General features: G+C 40.6%; 1 protein-coding gene across 4 annotated transcripts in view; it reads left to right on the top strand.

Moving 5' to 3' along the window:
- Positions 1-18,075, top strand: part of LOC124953299 (disintegrin and metalloproteinase domain-containing protein 10) — a 64,882-nt gene that overhangs the window by 4,487 nt on the left and 42,320 nt on the right. The window lies entirely within an intron of this gene.

The raw sequence follows: 18,075 nt of genomic DNA, 5'->3' as shown, positions 1-18,075 counted from the left end.
GTATTCCGTATTCAGGGATATAGGTGTGCTTCGCCGCAAAACTTCCTACTCGGCATTCCTGGCACAGCCGCCGTTATTCGCCTTGGCTAGAGAGAAACTCCAACTCCGAGGCTTTAACCGAGGATATGCAAACGGCCGCGATAGTTCAACCTCGCTGCGAGTCCTTTTCCAGATTTCGACTCGCCACCGCAAATCTCCTTGCGCTTGACAACTTTAATAGTGTGCGCTTCGCAAGAAAAAAAAAAAAATAAAAAACTGTAGAAGAAGAAAAAGTAGGAAAAGAAGAGGAGAAAGAGAAAGAAGAAAAACGCTTTGGACTCTCTTTACCTACTATTATCAAGTAATAGGATAAATAATTAACTATAATAGGGTCAGGGGAGTGAAAATTTTTCGCGAGAGGAAGAATAAGGCGCAAGAAAGAATTTGCTGAATTTTCGTTCACGAGAGATTTATAATTAAGATAAACGTTGGATCGTATGTCAAAGGTTGATTAACGCAAAGCACATCGCGGTTCGCACGTTTGGATCGAACTGAGCCGTAGCCTTAGCCGTAGCCTTAACCGTAGCCGTATCCGCAGATGAAAAGAGCGGCAGCCGTTTGGCCCACTTCCAGAAGCTTTCCAATCGGCCTTTCCTCCGTCGGGATCATCTCTCCGAGATCCTTTTCTCGAAGCCCGATCGTCCATCGATGGGATAACGAGAACTCTCGGTCGATATCTCCTTATCATACACCTTACTATTTGTCTTTGTCTTTTATTTTTTTTTCTCTATTTTTCTTTCTTTCTTATTTTTCCTTTTTATTTTTTTATTTTTTTTTTGCACGTCTCTCTATCTACGTTAGCGACAAAGATACGAAGACTTCAAAGAAACGTGGCTCGTAATCCGCGCACGATCGATAAATATTTATATTCTCGCGGACGAGCAACGTAAAACGATAAGGCGTGGAACGATAAACAATGTTTTTTCTTAGGCGGGTCGTTCGGTTACGTGAGAGAGTCTTGTGCTCGCTGTTGAATCGCGAGGTAATAAATTCCGTAACGATCTTACATCGATGGTAATTAGCTTACTTGGAATTTTCAATTAGTGGGATAAGACCATTCTTGCGGATACTAGCCGACGATCCTCTCCTTTATGAAACGGTGTAAGACGCTCGTAATTGTCCTCGTTATATTTTTTTTTCTTTTTTTTTTTCTTTTTTCTTTTTTTTTTTTTTTTTTTTTTTTTTTTTTTTACAAATTATTGTCTACATACTTTGATTAATCTATTTCTTCGAAGCTGAAATTAAGTTTAAAGGTCGTCGTTGGTTAATGTCGATCGATCGTCCTATGTGCCAAATAGACCGAGAATAATAATTGAAAAGTTTCACACGAGGCTTTGCGTATCGAAGACGATGTAAATCCCGTTTGTCTCGCGATCGGGATCCACCGGATCTCTTATCTTTTTCTATCTTCTTTCTCGGGTCTTTGCTCTCGATCCTTGTAAGAAAAAAGGGGGAAAAGAGAGACTTACCGAGATCTCCTTTTGGTCCTTTCCTTCCCTTCTGCCCTCGGGCTTTTCTCCAACGATCAGACCCAAGGGAGATGTTACGAACATTTTATAGGCATCTCAACGGCATCTAAGAAGGAAAAAGGATGAAAGAAAGAAAAAAAAAAAAATCGTTGAAGGATAATTTATACGATGAACCTTTCTCAATGAAGAATTGCCAATACGAATAGATACATAATTAGGGACATTTAAAAAATTCAACAGCAAAGTATAGAAAAGACTTCGTTGTATTTTATTTGTAATAATAATCTTCGCAAACGTAGAAACGTTTAAAATAGTTTTTAAGCTCGCCTGGGAACAAAGTCTAAATCGAGGATTCGATACACAGCCGTTTTCATCGAGTTCAATGAATTCTCTCTCTCTCTCTCTCTCTCGCTCGCGCGCTCTCTCTGTCTTTGTATCTCGTCGAAACGTTCCTATATTTTCAAAGCTCCACGCAGTATGCCGATGTGCACCATCGGATTATCGGATATCCGAAATTAATTCTCTAACGGCGTCATTTGAGAAGTTGCACTATAATTTCTAGTTCGCTCCTATGCTCGGCTAATATGGGCCACAGTTAGGAGGTAGTCGCACGTCCGAAACAATGAGGACTAATAACTGGACTAAAGATCGTAGCTATTAATCGATTTGCTTCGAAGAGAAGCATGCTATTTTAGGATGAGAAAATGATTAATGTTTAAATCGTGCCAGGATTTAAGTATAGTTTTTATAAGCCAGACAATAAACAGCGGAAATTTCATATTAGTCAATACGTTCGTTTATCCGTGAAAAATAACAACTAATCGTAGATGGTAAGGATACTCGTCCTTGAAAATTTGTTGTCGTAATACATAAACCTGAGCGATCTATCAAGTACAAAAACAATGAGTCCCTGTCATCGTTGAGGTTTCTTTCGAAACATTGGAAAAGATCCAAAGCGATAGTTGAGTGCAAACAATTGATCGAGTTTACGCTCTGTATGGTACGAGACCGGTTTCAAGTTGAGCGTGAGCTCTCGAAAGAGTTACACGATGAAATAATCGAATGCGAATGGCGCTTATCGATCCATCGCGCAGACAGCTGTTCATAACTGCCGTGACATAACGACGAAGAGAGTCTCTCTTTCCCTTTTACCCTTAGAAACGGCGTATCGTAACAAACGTCGTGTAGACTTTATCGTTTCTCCAATGTACTCCCGTAAATCGTTGAAACGCTTTTTATTTCTTTTTTTTTTTTTTTTTTTTTTTTTTTTTTTTTTTTTTTTTTTTATCCCATCCCCCTCCCCGGCTCCTTCGAACTTGTCGATATTCTCGTAGCTCGGAAAAAAAATTTGTAAGCATTATCCAGAATGGAAAAAGGAACGAAGGGCGTATCGTTATAATGAGCGACAAAGAAAATTCAGAAAATTGGAAAATGGTGAAATGAAAGGAAAAAGGTAAACAAGAGGAAGTATATGAAATTTCCGATAAAAAAGAAGCGCTAGTCCTTTATTAGAACGAACGATGATATAAATATTGCGTTTTAATAATTGACGAATACGCATGTGTTTCGAGAGCAAAAGGAAAAAACCGGCGCGATACTTTATTACCGCGCTAAACAAACGGACAGTAATAGCTCGTCGTTAGCTCGCGCGGACGGTTTGTTTTGGTTTTAGATAGGAAGAGGAGGAGGAGGAGGAGGAGGAGGAGAAAAAGAAGAAGAAAGAAAGAGAGTGACTTGGTAGAAATAGAGGAAGAGGAGGAAAGGGAGACGCGGTCGAGTCTATCCAAGTACGTGCTTCATTTTTATGTCCCCTTCGTGAGTCGGGAATAAAGTGGCCATGCTTCTTTTTTTTTTTTTTTTGTTCTTATTAAAATATCGGAACTTTCCTTTATTTCGGACAAGTGGAGCATTTAAACTAAATCATTTCGACTAGCCAGTTCAATTTCCAATTAACCAATTTGAGCTGTTCGCGGCAGAAGAACAGCAGGATCCGAGGCTGTCCTTTGAATCTTATTCTTGGCTAGGTAAAGCTGGAGCTCGGTCGAAGCTTGATAATACGACTCGTGGACAAAGGATACGTGTCGCCTTTGTCCATGTAATTGGGAATTCATCTTCCCCTCTCTCTCTCTCTCTCTCACGCGCGCACTGTACCCTTTCGCACTCGCATCTCCCACGAACAGTTTAGATACTCTTTGTTGACTCGACACCTAAGATTTTCTCTAAACTTCTTAGGGAATTTTTTTTAATAATATTTTTTTTACTCGACCAAAACGATTCACTCGTGAGGCGGCGTATACGGACGTGAGATTAACACAATTTTCAAAGTAAAATCAATTTGAGAATAACGGATTTTTCAAACGGGAAATAGAGAGGGATAAATTCTTTAACGAGACACGCGAGATTCATCGAGGATCGTTTAAATTGTTAATCGAATATCGCTACCAGTGTCGCATCGGTCGCGCCACTTTTCTCCGAGCAGCAGGGCGAGAGCTTTCGACGGATTCCTGCAAAACAACGAGGGGAAAGGTGGTAGGATGAGCAACGATCGATGAACGATTCGATTTTAGAATAGAAGGGTGACTGGCCGGGTGGCACGCCACGAGCAGCCTGCATTTAATTAAAACCTTGTTTTTCTCTCGCTTCTCCATTTCTCTCTCTCTCTCTCTCTCTCTCTTTCTCTCTCTTGACGCTTCGCTCTGGACGTACAGATCGCGAAATAATATATTTTACAAGCTTTTTCGAAAAGGTATTTTCAACTACTTGTTAAAATACTTTGTTAATTTTTTATAAATGTATCAAGTGATCGCATATTGTTGGCTTACTCGAGTAAGGATAATGATACGCATAGGAATAAACTTTGCCAGAATGGCGAATATGGTTTGCGCATTTCACGATACACACAATAACATCGCTAATGTTCGCAATGTAATTGGTGTTATACAAACGAATCGTCGTACGTTACCGGCACGAAACTTTGGCATGCGCGCGAACATAAATTCCAAGGAAACAAATACGTGCTCGAAAACGAGCTAATATGCTGGCAGTTTATTATTCATGTATGCATTTTAACACGTCAAGAAATGCAATTTATTTGCCATTTCTCAAGGTATACGATCACTATGGAGAATTTTCTATTGTTAAATGTTACTATCGATAAAATTAATGTAATTCTCGTTTTTGTCAAGTTATAGAATATAGCCAAGATGGATCTGGCGTAGGTCGTTAAAAACCGAACGTTTCTAGGAAAGTCAAATTCTTCGAAAGACGATAGACGCGTTGAGGATAGTCTCTTTGTGCAGGAAAGTTACACATTAGGGAGTCCAGAGTCTAGACAGGCTCTCTGATCGCGTGCCGTTAGGGAAAGGGAGTAAAAGAGAAGCAGTCAGGGCCAGTGAGTGGAAAACCGCACGCGCCTACGGAAAATCAATAGCACAGCCTCCGAGCGGTGGTCCGACGGAGGTTACCCCGCGGCTTTCTTCTTTTCTGCGCACAGAAAATCGCGGACAGGGCTATTCGTTCTTTTTTTTTTTTTCTTCTCTTCTTTTTTTTCTTTTTTCTTTTTTCTTCTTTTTTTTCCCCAGAGATTATCGGCACGAGTATCGACATGAAAATAGCAAAAATTTTTCTTTTGAGGAAAAAATGCTTTGCGATTTTAATTCTTATTAATTGTTTTTCATTTGTCTCTCTCTCTCTCTCTCTCTCTCTCTCTCTCTCTCTCTCCCCCCCCCCCCCTCCCTCTCCCTCGGTCTCCCGATATGAACGTATATTTTATTTTATAGGGTAAACTTAGACGTCAAAGATTGCGAAGAAACAATGGGAACATATGTATTTGCTTGCTGTACGATTTATTTATTATAAAATTTTTTTTTTCGCACGCATAGTTGTATTGATTTTATAAATGACAAGAAAAAACAATGGATAGAGGAAATAATAAAAAGCTATACTTTATCGACAAATCGAAAGCTGCTTCAGTCGAATGCGTCTCGTTGGCCGTTCTGCCTGAAAGATACAGATATAGATAGAGAGAATGAGATCTGTACGCATTCAATGCGCGTATATATAAAAGTCGGTAGTGCCCGTAATTCGGTTTTCTGATCGTTCGTGAAATTGCATTATCGTTCGTTCGCATTTTTCAAGATTTACGAAAAACGTAGGTGGAAATGTCAAAATTGATAAATGAGTTTCACGTTTGTGCATTAGCCGCCCTTGTGTAAAGTTTCTCGTTTCTCTCTCTGTCTCTGTTTCTCTTTATATGCATCGTAAATATGTATTTAATGCGATCGTTTTCATTTTTCGTTTATTTCCCAGGCAATACAGCGTGAAAGCAGAGGGGAAAAAAAGAAATATCTAGCGTTCTGTCGCACCGATAGCGGTTTTACTTTTCCACCTGGCTTCATTCTCTCCCTTCGAATAATAAATCCTTCCCGCGGGCTGACTTTCATAAAATCCGACTGTCACTTTCTGCACAGCGTTACTCCGAAAGAGGTATTTAACCGTAATTGCATTAGTTATAAATTTCGAACGCTTCAAACATAGTCCACGTTGAGCGTTCTCTTCTTCCTCTCTCGCTCTCTCGGCCTCGATTACGTTTCGTGACTCTGCGTCTCCCGGTTCTACGACCTTTTCTCCGCATAAACCAACCCTCTACCACCCCTTTAACTCGCGTCGTTGCAAAATTCAAGCTCGCTTTAACTCTGGGAATTGACCTTTTACATCGTGAATTTTGGAGAGATAAATCGAATTTAAATTTTAAACTCTCGATGTGCAGCTTTCGCAAAAGTTAGTTAGTAGTATAGAAAGGGAATACGTGTGCTACGAAACAATGCTTTTAATGGCGTCTGTAAACAGAACAATTTTACGGCAGGACGATTAACGAACGCTTCTCGCTTCGATATATAATCTAGCCAGCGATAGAACGAGCACGGATCATCGATTATGCTGAATTGCGACATGGCCAAATTCGAAAACTTGACAACAACAAGGGTAGGAGCAATAGCTACCCAACGTGGAACATGGACAACTGGGTAGCGACGATGTGCCATCTGCCAGTGGTTAAATTAGAGTTGGAAAACGGTAGGATAATCTAGCGAGTTGCAGAGTGGGACAAGGCTCGCTATCAGATCAATAATTCGCACTGCGAATGCTTCTATTTCATGAGCCACTTGAATCATCAGCTAATTCAGTCTTCCGATTTATTCGATTATCTCTATGTATATATTTATATTATTTACATATCTGTGTGTCTGTGTGCATATATATATATATATATATATATATATATATATATATACACGGAGAAATAGAACTTGCGTTTCAATCATATCGATCTCTCGTGTTTTAATAATTAAGATATCTCTCAAGAATTTTCCGTCCGACAAGTCGCGCTATTTTCCTCCCTTTCTTCTTCTTTTTACTTCTTTTTTTTTCCTCTTCTTCTTCTTCTTCTTCTCCTTCTTCTTCTTCTTCTTCTCCTTCTTCTTCTTCTTCTTCTTCTTATCATTATAATCAAATAAAAGACGGATAGAATCGATGGTATTTCAAAGTTTTCTCAAAGAACTTTCATAGAGTTTTCAAAGTATAAATATTGCTCGGTTACCTGCCTCCTTCCCGTTACCCTTTAACTCCTCTCTTTTTGCTCTTTCATTGGTTTGTCGAAGACTACGCTTTAACGTTGTATTTCTTTTCACTAAAACGCCATAAGTAAAAGCGGAACAGTCGGTTTGAAGGAACGCCTTTTAACGGGCCCATGGATTTTCTCTTTTGATTTTAGCACGAGGCAAAGTGCCGAAACGCGTAAACGCCTTGCGAAGTGGAAAAGCGTCGAATTTCAAAGTGGTCGGACGCTCGAGAGAAAGTTACGATGAAAATGATGGATGGGATACATTGAACGCTTTTATTAAAATTCACTTTCGATCGGTAGCCCGTTCGTTAGCGGTTCTCGTTCTCTTCGACTCTATGAAAAGTCCTTTCATCCTACCCCGTCGCGTTTCCCTGTGTCTCTTATTTTTATATCCCGTACGAGATTACGCTCTACTCGTATTCAAAATAAATGGACATAATATTTTTTTACCTAACAGAAAAAAATTTCTTTTTACATCGTTAGTTGGACAAGAGGATAAAGAGGGGGAAACGCGATAAGGGAAACTCGATCGTCGAACAAACGGAAAAACAAAAAGAACGTCGGTCTCGAGTTTCGTCGATGATGAAGACGACGAAAAGGAGAAGAAAGAAGGATCTAGGAAAATAATTGTCGTCGTCTTTCGTAGTCCTAGCAAATAAGGAATATAGAAGGTAAATAGGAGAGTCCATCGATATCCCAAGCAGGCTTGAATATTCGATGACGCCCAGGAAATAAAAAGGATACTGTCGACGCCCTTTCTTCCCATTTTTATCTTTTCCTTCTTCGTCCTCCTTTTCATTTTGCTCGTCCCTCCCTATTCACATCCTTGTTTCCCTGAAGGAGTCCCTATTTTACTTCCAAGAACTGTTTTTCTTCTTTCTCCTTGTATTTCTTCTTTCTTTCTTTCTTTTTCTTTTTTTCTTTCTTTCTTTCTTTCTCCGTCGAACGAACGATACCGGACATTTTCCGTCTTTTCGAGAGAAAGAGAGAGAGAGAGAGAGAGAGAGAGAGAGAGAGAGAGAGAGAGAGAGAGGGGAAGAGGAAGAGGAAGAGAAGAGAGTTCCAAGGGAAAAAGCAATTTCGCGAAAACGACGAGCTCCTGCGCAGATTGCAACGTAATTTCGTATTTTGCCGAACGAGAACACCCTCGTGATGCTTTCTAGGAAAAGGAAAAGAAAAAAAAAGGACATTGAGGTAAAGAAGGATCAGGCGTTGCGAAAAGTTTTTTCCTCTCGCGGTTTTCTCGTGCGATTGCGTTTCCATCGATGTTAATGAATAGAGTGAATCGAATTAACCATTAGAGTCGTACAAAGTTTCACTGCGCCTGGATATCTATATATCCGGGAAAGGAAACTGTAAATGGATTTGTGATTTATTCAATTTATTATTTATTAGGAAAAAATTGGGGATTATATCCGAGTAATCAGTAGATGCAAAATGAAAATAACGTGAAAATATTTTATAATGAATTAATCGTATCGTGCGATTTAACGAAAGAGAAATTCGTATGTAGGGAGTAATTTAACGCGTCGACTGTCGGATCAACGCTCGTTTTTATTCCCTTTATCGAATGATAAATATTACGAGTATGATAACGTCCCTTTGATGTACATCGAAGTATAAGTGTTAACGAGGACGATACTAATGATACGTTTTTATCTTTCTTTTGCAAGGGCTCTCGTGTGCGAGAATCTCAACCGCAAACGGATTTCCTCAGTTGACGCACGGAGAGAACGTAAATGAAGGCTCGCACTAATTATGCAATTTAGTCTTGTCGCACTGAAAACTGCCATCTCGTAGGATTACGTCGTTACGTGGAATCCTGCGGGGAAACTTGGTGTCTATCTATTGGTGTATGCTCGTTCGTGTGATCGTGTGCACTGGTACAGAGAAGGACTACCCCCTTTAGGACGCGTTCCTAGATACCGTCCGTAATTATTAATTATACGCGAAGTACCTCCTCAGTGCTTTGATAGTTATTAATTATTGATCTAGGAACGTTCGATGATCGATTGGGAGTTAATTTGTCCGAGAAACTAATTATTCGGTTCCGTTGGTTTAGACATTTTAATATCTACGTATATGCGAGCAGATAGAGCTATAAGTACGCGTGTAATTATATATCGAGAGGCAGAGAGAACGAGAGAGAGAGGGAGAGGGAGAGGGAGGAAGGGAGGGTTGATATCTAATTATGCACTCCTACTATGGAGCCGATTCTTAATTGGACTTTACCGAAGAAAGTTAAAGCTCTTTAGAAATGTAAAGGCAAACGGGAAAGTTTATAATACGACATTGATGTCATTCTTTTTCTATATCTCGTGCGAATGCGAACGAGTCATGTGACGACGTCACGCGTAATTCTCTATTTGTCATGGATCATTGGAAGCTGTGAGAAACGAACGAGTCTTGGATCTCGTCCAAAGGAGATATCGAATTCGTTCCGAGTCATCTCTCGTTCTATCCTCGCTTTTCACGTCAATCGTGCCCAGAAAACGTCGTGAGACGTTCGCGAACTTGACCTCTTTTCATTTCTCTTTCCTAAATTCCAATTTTTTTCTTTTTTTTTTTCCTATTTTTAACGATAGCCAGCGAACCAACCATCTTTTCTTCGAAACGATATCTCTCGGAATATCGGTTGGAGCATCGAATGGACTATTCGAAGGACCAAGGTAAAGGTAATCGAGTCTGTAGGAGTCAAGAAGACACGGGCCTTTTCTGACTTTGTAGCGAACTTGGCAATCGGTAGTGGCATTAGATGAAAGTATGCAACAAGCCAGGTTCGAGACTGGCCCGAAGTATATCCCACGGGACGATTTCGTCGACATCCAATCTCGGTCTGCAGACTGCCGCTTCCTTCGCATTTCGTAGGAAGAACCCCACGAGCACTGTTCGGAAACCCAATTTACTGGAGAGCAACCATCCAGTATCCTCCATCTCTCTCTCTCTCTCTCTCTCTCTCTCTCTCTCTCTCTCTCTCTCTCTATCTATCTATCTGTCTATCTATCTATCTCTCTCTATCTCTCCCCTTCTTCGGTAGAAGCAATATAGGATTGCACTCGGTACGAGGTAAATCTAATCGTTCGTCATCGGTTGATGGATGTCAGGAACAAGAGCCGATCGAATTATTTACACTGTAGCTTATTGGATGTAACACCAAGCCAACTATCTACACCCCGGGAGTTTTGGATTATTCCAAGGGTCCTCTTTTGATCGAGTGGAAGATGTTGCAAAGGGGATTTCAATTCGTAAAACGTCTCTTACTTAGTATATATGTATATAATATTTGGACTGTTCGTAGATGAAAATATTGGAAGGAGGTAGAAATATCTTGTTTTCTCTTTCCTCGAGAAGAATCTCATCTCGTGAGGCGCGCGTGAGATAGACGAAGGAATATCGAAGGAACGTCTTCGATGACACCGGATAATGTCAGGAGCCTTCCTTCGAGACGTTCATTCTCGTGTTTCTTTCGTCCTCGTTGTCTCTCGGTGGTCCTACTGCACTGTCCCTATCTCCGATATCACATTATATCGGATACTTTAGATATTTCGACGCTATGCAGATGGCCGTCGTTCGATCTCGTCATTCTAGCTGGCGGCATTACGTACTCGTTTCTTTTTCTTTTCCTCTCTTTTTTCTTCCTTTTGAAGAATTTACTTTGAAGACTCGTGGGATTGTTTGTAAAAAAGAAAAGAATTTACTACGATGCAAGTTTCAATTTTATACAAAGGTATAAGTATTATTAAAGAAATCATATGTAGATAGAACTCTTGTTAAACGCTTCTGCAAACTTTAAAGACACATACACGCGCGCGCGCGCGCGTGCACCCGGGCAAACTTTTTTCACGTGACACGCGATAATGGAACGAGTTTCGAGGCACGCCGCCGTCGTTTCACTTATCTACCGTAGAGCTTTTACGAGCTCCCTGCTAAAACCGTATTTTTCGCGCTTGGCGCGTCAAACGCACCGAGGAAACGAGTAGCCGGTATGGAATTACGTTTGAAAAAATTTTAACGGAAGATAATGCACCCATTGTCGACTATGTTTCTAATAAAAATCGCCGTTCTTCTCGCTCTTATCGAATTTCGTCGAGTACTCTCGTTACGTTTATTAATGAACAATATTTTCTGCGAATATATTACCGATTAATAGATTTTATATGTGCTAAAGAACGAATTAGGATTTAAAGCAGGGCTAGCTTGAAAATATATATCGTTTCTCGTTGTTGAAATCGAACTAAAATTTATCGTACATGCAATCTGAGGTACTAAGTTTCTTGGAAAAAAAAAAAAAAAAAAGAAAATGTTGAATCGTTTACATTGCGAGCATGGACTTGATTCTCGAGCAGCAAGCGACGAAGAGAGAAAGATAAAGAAGGGAAGAAAGCAAAACATATAAAAGAAAGAAAAGACGAGATTTCGTTACGCAACACGAGAGACAAATGGGTCTCGTGCCCGTGAAAAGCGACGAGCTAAAAATGCCCGGGGTCCTGAGGGATGCGCAGCTGCAAGATATCTCGGCTTACTACCATTGCTAACGTCGAGGTAGAAGTAAACGCGGAGGAGGATGAGGAGATGGAGGTGGAGTAGGAGGAGGTGGCGATGGTGGTGGAAGAGATGCAGGAGCTTCGAACTTGTAGCACCGTTTTCTGAACTAGGAAAGCGTAATGTAGGGGGTAAATACCTCGGAGATTGATGCGTCCGTTGCATCTCTCATGAAACAGAGAAACAGAAAGAGAGAGAGAGAGAGAGAGAGAGAGAGAGAGAGAGAGAGAGAGAGAGAGAGAGAGAGAGAAGGGCAAGATATGGTTGTATATGAGGGAAGGAAAGTACATACGTATCTCTTCGATCGACGAAAAGGAGAAATTATTTGCCTTAAAATAAGAAATTACTTAAGAAACTAAGTAAATGTTCCTATACGAATTTGATAAAAGTGAATTTGATTTTTCTTCTAAACATCTTTTTCATACCTTCGAACAATGATCCGTTGTCAGGTCGAATGTCCATGGTCTCCGCAAATTTTTTTTTTTTCCTTTTTTCTTTCCCTTTTTTTTATTTATTTTTTTTCTCTCTCGTTATATATTCTCTGCCTTATAATCTAGAAAAGTTATATGGAAAAAGTTTCTCATCGCGATTCTGACATAAACGACGAAGCAATTTGGTGGTACACCATGTATGAAAAAAGGAAACTGTATTTTTGCTTTCGGCAAACTGTTATAGGGACTTGCAAGAATTCGGTTACGAGACCACGAGACCATTTTCAGCGGACCGCAAATCGAAATTGCAACCCTCGTCGTTGATTAATATTAATTCTGGACGAATGGTTGCGCGGCACGCGAGTTTCCACAAATCGCGTGTACGAATTGAGACCTTCGAATGACTTTACGAGGGAAGATAACAGAATGAAGGGTTCATCGTTACAAACTCTTCTCTTACCTATTAATTATCAATTTGGAAAATGGAAAAGCTTGTAAATTGATTGTTTTGGATTTGAGAGTAATTCGATCGGTGCGATGCTATTCCTTCTGGAATTTTATTTTCGCGCCGAGAAAGAATTTTTCTTTAATTTGAGGAGAATTCATCGTCGTTCTTGAGGAAGAACCAGTTTGTTATGTGGAGGGAAACTAAAAGTTGTTACGCGTTGGTAAGCTTAGCGGAAAAGAACATCGAGCCCGGATACGTGCCAGTACGTATTAGAGGTACACATAGGCTTGTGCCAAGTCGAGCGAAAGACTTTACTCGTTACAGATTGACCGTTCTTTTTTTCTTTTTTTTTTTTTTTTTTTTTCCCCTTTTTTTTTATTCGGTCAGTGCCAAATTTCCCAAGATTTCTACCAAGTTTTACGATCGCGATTTCATGATCGTAATGCTTTTGATTACGACAGCGTACGAATTTAAAGTACCGATCATACCTTGTCGTTCGTATTGGTAATTTTACCTTTATCCTATTTATCTAAATTCGAGATAAGGATATTGCTTTAAGCAAAGTTCCTGGTCGAGAGGATCCGTAGAAGAAGCAGATGCATCGTGAAGATGCGTCGCTCTATGTTTCCCTTTAATTTCGTATGCCGCCATGGTCTTCTCGAGCTTAATCTCTTTTTCTTTTTTCTTCTCTTTTTTTTTTTCTCTTTCGCTTTCTCGCCCTTCGAATCTTTACGGCAGAAAAAGCTCTCAACGGATTAATAATATTCCGAGGAATCCTCCATGTACGTATGTAAATGATACTTAGCTAATCCATCCTAGTTTCTTTTTGTTTCAAAATCGATTACTTTTCCGTTCTTTTCGTATCTGTCCGCGTGCAGCGGGCAGCACGAATATAAATGCGCCCGACAGATTTGTGGCCGAGCTGAGTCAGGTGTACTTTTTCGGGATCCAATTTTCTGCTACACCATTTTCGTTAGCAGACTTTTTAATGCTCCCACGTCGGGAGCGCATTAAATCTGCTCGCAAAGGCACGCGCGAGAAAGGTAGATGATAATTTTCAGAAATGTATTTTAGACTTTAAAAACAGTTATGTACCGTAAATCGAGGATAGTAGCGCGTTTTATTAAAGCCGAAACGTTTCCGCTTTCACCGCGATTTGTTATCGCGATAGTTTAACAACTTTCCAGTGAAATTTCGTACTACTTGGAAAGTTTGGAATTAATTTCTAGACAAATCCGAGGAGGAGAACTCGGGCAATAGGGTTAATCCATTCGTCGTGTCCGATCGCGAGATCGATTGTTCTATCGGCTGACTTTTGGCGATGTTGAGGTTATATGCAAGTTGTTTCACGATATTCTCTGTTAACGACAAGTTCCAACGAGCGATACGCTCGATAGAAGACGCGGTGATATATCGATAGTTTAAGACGAAGTCGAACTGGTGTTCTCGGCACGTATAATTTCCGACGACAAACTCGGCCAAAGCGAGGAGGAAGACAGTGGGGAAAGTGGGAAAGTGGGTTGAGACTATTTCATCGATCGGCCCGTAGGAAATACGAAAGTCTTTGACTGCCGTTGGTCACTTGCTCGTTCTTCCCTCCTAATAAGACCGTTGCGTTGCCGAAGGAACCCGAATCGCTAACTAAGGGAAAGGAAAGTCTCGAGAAAACTTGGCAGTAAAGTTTCGATTACCTCGAGACGAAACGAGCCCGAACGAGCCAATCGAAATACGATGAATTTTTTAACGACGTTCCGAGAGTTAATGGAACCATTCTTACGTTATCATCCGTATTAGGTGATGTTCGATTGCAATCGATCGGATTCTCTTTTATTCTTTGTTGCATTAATAACTGTCAACGGCGATATTCGAATAATTCAGCATATAGATTTGTTGTATATTTCGATTTTGGTCAATCCTCTATATAGGTCGTCGTTCGCCACAATGGTTCACCATCCACCCGATTTCACCACACCAATCTTTTTTCTCGCAAACGTGAATTATTTCGGCTCGTATTATATCGGCCGATATCAAAATCCAACGACGAAATTGTAACTTTCCTTCGTTGAGATACGCGATGAAGAAGAAGGAAGGAAGAAGAATTTCGTCGGTCATTTCTTATTAGTAAAAACGATCCACTCGCGAAGCAGAAGGCGTACGTTTGCCGTAATGCGTTTGAGGAACCACTTTACGATCGATCGACGAGATTGAGTCGACTGCGGACCTTAAAAACCGTATTTACTTCGCTATTTAAGCTCACCTACGTGCTATGGTCGCCAACGGGCAGCCAGGGGAGCTTTGGAACGTTCATAAAAGAAGGAAAAGTGTTGGTCCGGTATACACGGACTCGGTAACGTTGAATGTTCGTATGTGTGCCTGGTTAGGACCAGAGGAGAATTCTTGGGACAAGAGGAGTCGCTTCGACCAGCTTGAGAGTAAACGTGCTGGAAGATCTGCTACGATACTCCGTGGGCACGTGCCGTGAACATGTTTAGCTCATGGGAAACTCTCTCTCTCTCTCTCTCTCTCTCTCTCTCTTGCGATTTCTCCCTTGCTCTTGCTCTTCCTTTATTCTGTAAGGAAGGCACGAAACTCGGCTGTTTCTATACTAATCTCCTCGATAGATATCGATAAATGTCTTCTACGTGCATAGAAAGGAATCGTTTCGTAGATCGTACGTGTGTGCTAACGGTGGAAGAATCAATGTTTAAGTAATAAGCAGTCATTTATATTGGATTAAGTCTACTCTCTGACTATTCTTAGGAAGATACGATATCCCAATCCACATGTAATACACATAAGATAAATTCTTCTGGATAAACATAACGGCAGTCGATAACAGGCAGCCTTAGATAGGCTCGGATACCTTTAGATAGAATTTCTCTCTGGGATACGAACGTGGTATAGAAGGCCAAGAGGTTCGAGTCAAAGGCAGCAGCTACTTCGCGATTTCTTGGTTCGCTCGGCGGTAGCTGTGCTAAGAAGTCGTGGTGTTCACCGCAGTGTAAAAGTTCCTTTTGATGCTTTTCTTCCCTTCTACCGTACCTTCTTCGAATTGCCGTTTCTATACTCCACGTTTCTATTTGCTTTTGCTTCACACGTTTCCCTCCTTCCTTCGTTTCTTTTCCTTAAGAATAAAATCCTTTTAATCCTTCTTTGACGAACGTAATTTCATTGGCATTGTTAAAACCGCTCAATGTCAAAACATTTTTACGTACTTTTCAACATGCTATTTTAACGAAAATATCGTAGCTGCCATTGGTATGATCTCGTCACGAGCTTGTATCAATAACGGGAGACACATACCTAATGACGTATCAGAGATGCATACGCGAATCATACGTTCGGCTCTGTCAGCGGAATATTAATGCGCTTATCGACGAGCTCTGCTGCACCATTCGAGCCCGTATTACGTGTAGGGCAAAAGGTAAATTGAGCATACGAGCGCTACGTGTACGATAATTCACGCTTCTATGCGTGATACCGAGCGATCGTTTTGATTTGCGAGATAAGTGTTTCCAGATTTCGAGGCTATTGCTAGAACCTGCTTTATATAGGTAAATCAAATTGTTTCTTTGAAACAATGATTCGTTTGATTTTTCCCTCGGGAACTTTTTTATTTTTCGAATAAACATGTGTTTTCGACATGAATGGACTCGATAATGATTCGAACCTTCCGTATCTCGCACCACCGAGTTATCCGCAAATTAATCGAGTATCGGCTTTGCGGTGAGGACTAGGAAGAGATGCGGAAGCGAGCGTAAGGGTGGTCTGCCTGAGTGGTAACTGTGATTGCCGCGGCAACAAGAAGATATAGTCGTTGTCTGACTATTCTGTGAATGCTGGAGGTAGATATATGTAGCGGATGTGTGTGTGTGTGTGTGTGTGTGTGTGTGTGTACATATATATATATATATATCTATCTATCTATCTATCTATGTATAATAGAAAGACGAAAAGGATTTATTACGTTTTTATAAAGTCGCAGAGTCCCTCCCTCACTTCATCTCGAGCTCTTTCAATCCTTCGAATCTTTTTCGATCCCAAAACTCCCTCGTGACCTTTGGATTTATTATGGCTGACATGACGTGGATTTATCAGAAGCCCAGACGAGACGTATATCATCGTCAAAACTTGTCAAAAATTATGAATCGAGTATGACGTTAGATCTAATTTTTCTAATCGTCGAGCAGACTATCGCACAGTCATCGTATCTAATCATCTAATTGTCGGAGATGGTCATCGAGTAGTGTGAATGATTCGTGGCTTAGCATGGCTTACGATCTTAGCCTACGTTACTACCAATCGTTACTGTATCGCATATGCAGCATGTGCCTCAGGAGCAGACATGAATATGTATGCGTCGCATAACCGCGAGGTCTCTCCCTGTCGCAGAGGTAGGGAGAGAGAGAGAGAGAGAGAGAGAGAGAGAGAGAATCGCATGTGATTCTCCTTCCGAAACAAGGCTCAGGATCAACCATCTAAATCATGGACATCGCTTGGATCGATCAGTTGCTACCTCGAAATAGATACGAAGCTAACGGCACTTGGCCCTTTCAAATCAACCCCTTTTCCTCTCCGAAACCATCATTGGCCCCGTTCGAACGATATTTATTGTTTCTAGTGCACTTCGATTATACGATTTGTATCTCGAGTGTCTTCAACTTTCGACGATTTAACCAGTACTCTCGTAATCCTTTGAACCGTGGAAGGGTAATATATCGAACGTCGTGGATTAACAATCTGTCACAACTCGTCTCGTTCCGCGCGAATTTCAATAGAAAGAATTTAAGTTGGCTTGGTGCGCGTGGGAATAAATTATCCCAGAGAGAGAGAGAGAGAGGGAGAGAGAGTCTCTCGTTGATCGAGTCTCGTTCCTCGAAAGAGAAATTCATATTGTAAAAATTGCGTGAAATAATTAAAATGTTTAATAGGTTTTATCGGGGAAAAAAATTATATATATATATATATATATATATATGATAACTGTCGATACTCTTTCGAAAAATGTAGCTTACGCCGCGAAAGAGTATATCAAAGGGAAGTTTCTTTGAAAGAAGAAACGTCGAACGTCGTTGGCGCGTAAAGCCAGCGTTACCGTAGAAGTTACAAACGCGTTTCAAAGCGGAAAGATTCCGATGCCTCGGAAAACCTAGAAAAATTCGGTTGCTAGCGCTGTCCACTTGGAAATTGACGTCACAGCGAATTTCAACGTGCCGTCGTCGTTTATCGTATCCCTCCTCGAAACTCGGTCAACAACGAGTAAGGTACTACTCATCGAAAGTGGAACTACGTTTCTTCGTAGACGGTAGGTTCTTTTCGTTAAAAGCCAATCGACACCTTCCCCTTTAAGAAGTCCAGCATGACAGATTTTTTGAGAGTGTTTGACTCTTTCGAAAAGTGACTTGGACAAAATCCGAAGTCGATATTTCAAAATTTGACAAATGCATTTTCGATTAATAAAATATCATTTATTTATTCCTTTTTTTTTCGTTCTCGTTTCTTTCCAACTTCACGTTCGAAGACAGT

The sequence above is a fragment of the Vespa velutina genome, chromosome 12 (assembly GCF_912470025.1).
Source record: "Vespa velutina chromosome 12, iVesVel2.1, whole genome shotgun sequence".
NCBI classification, from domain to species: Eukaryota; Metazoa; Arthropoda; class Insecta; order Hymenoptera; family Vespidae; genus Vespa; species Vespa velutina.
Note: the sequence above shows the minus strand (reverse complement) of the source record. Positions and strands in the feature narration are given on the sequence as shown.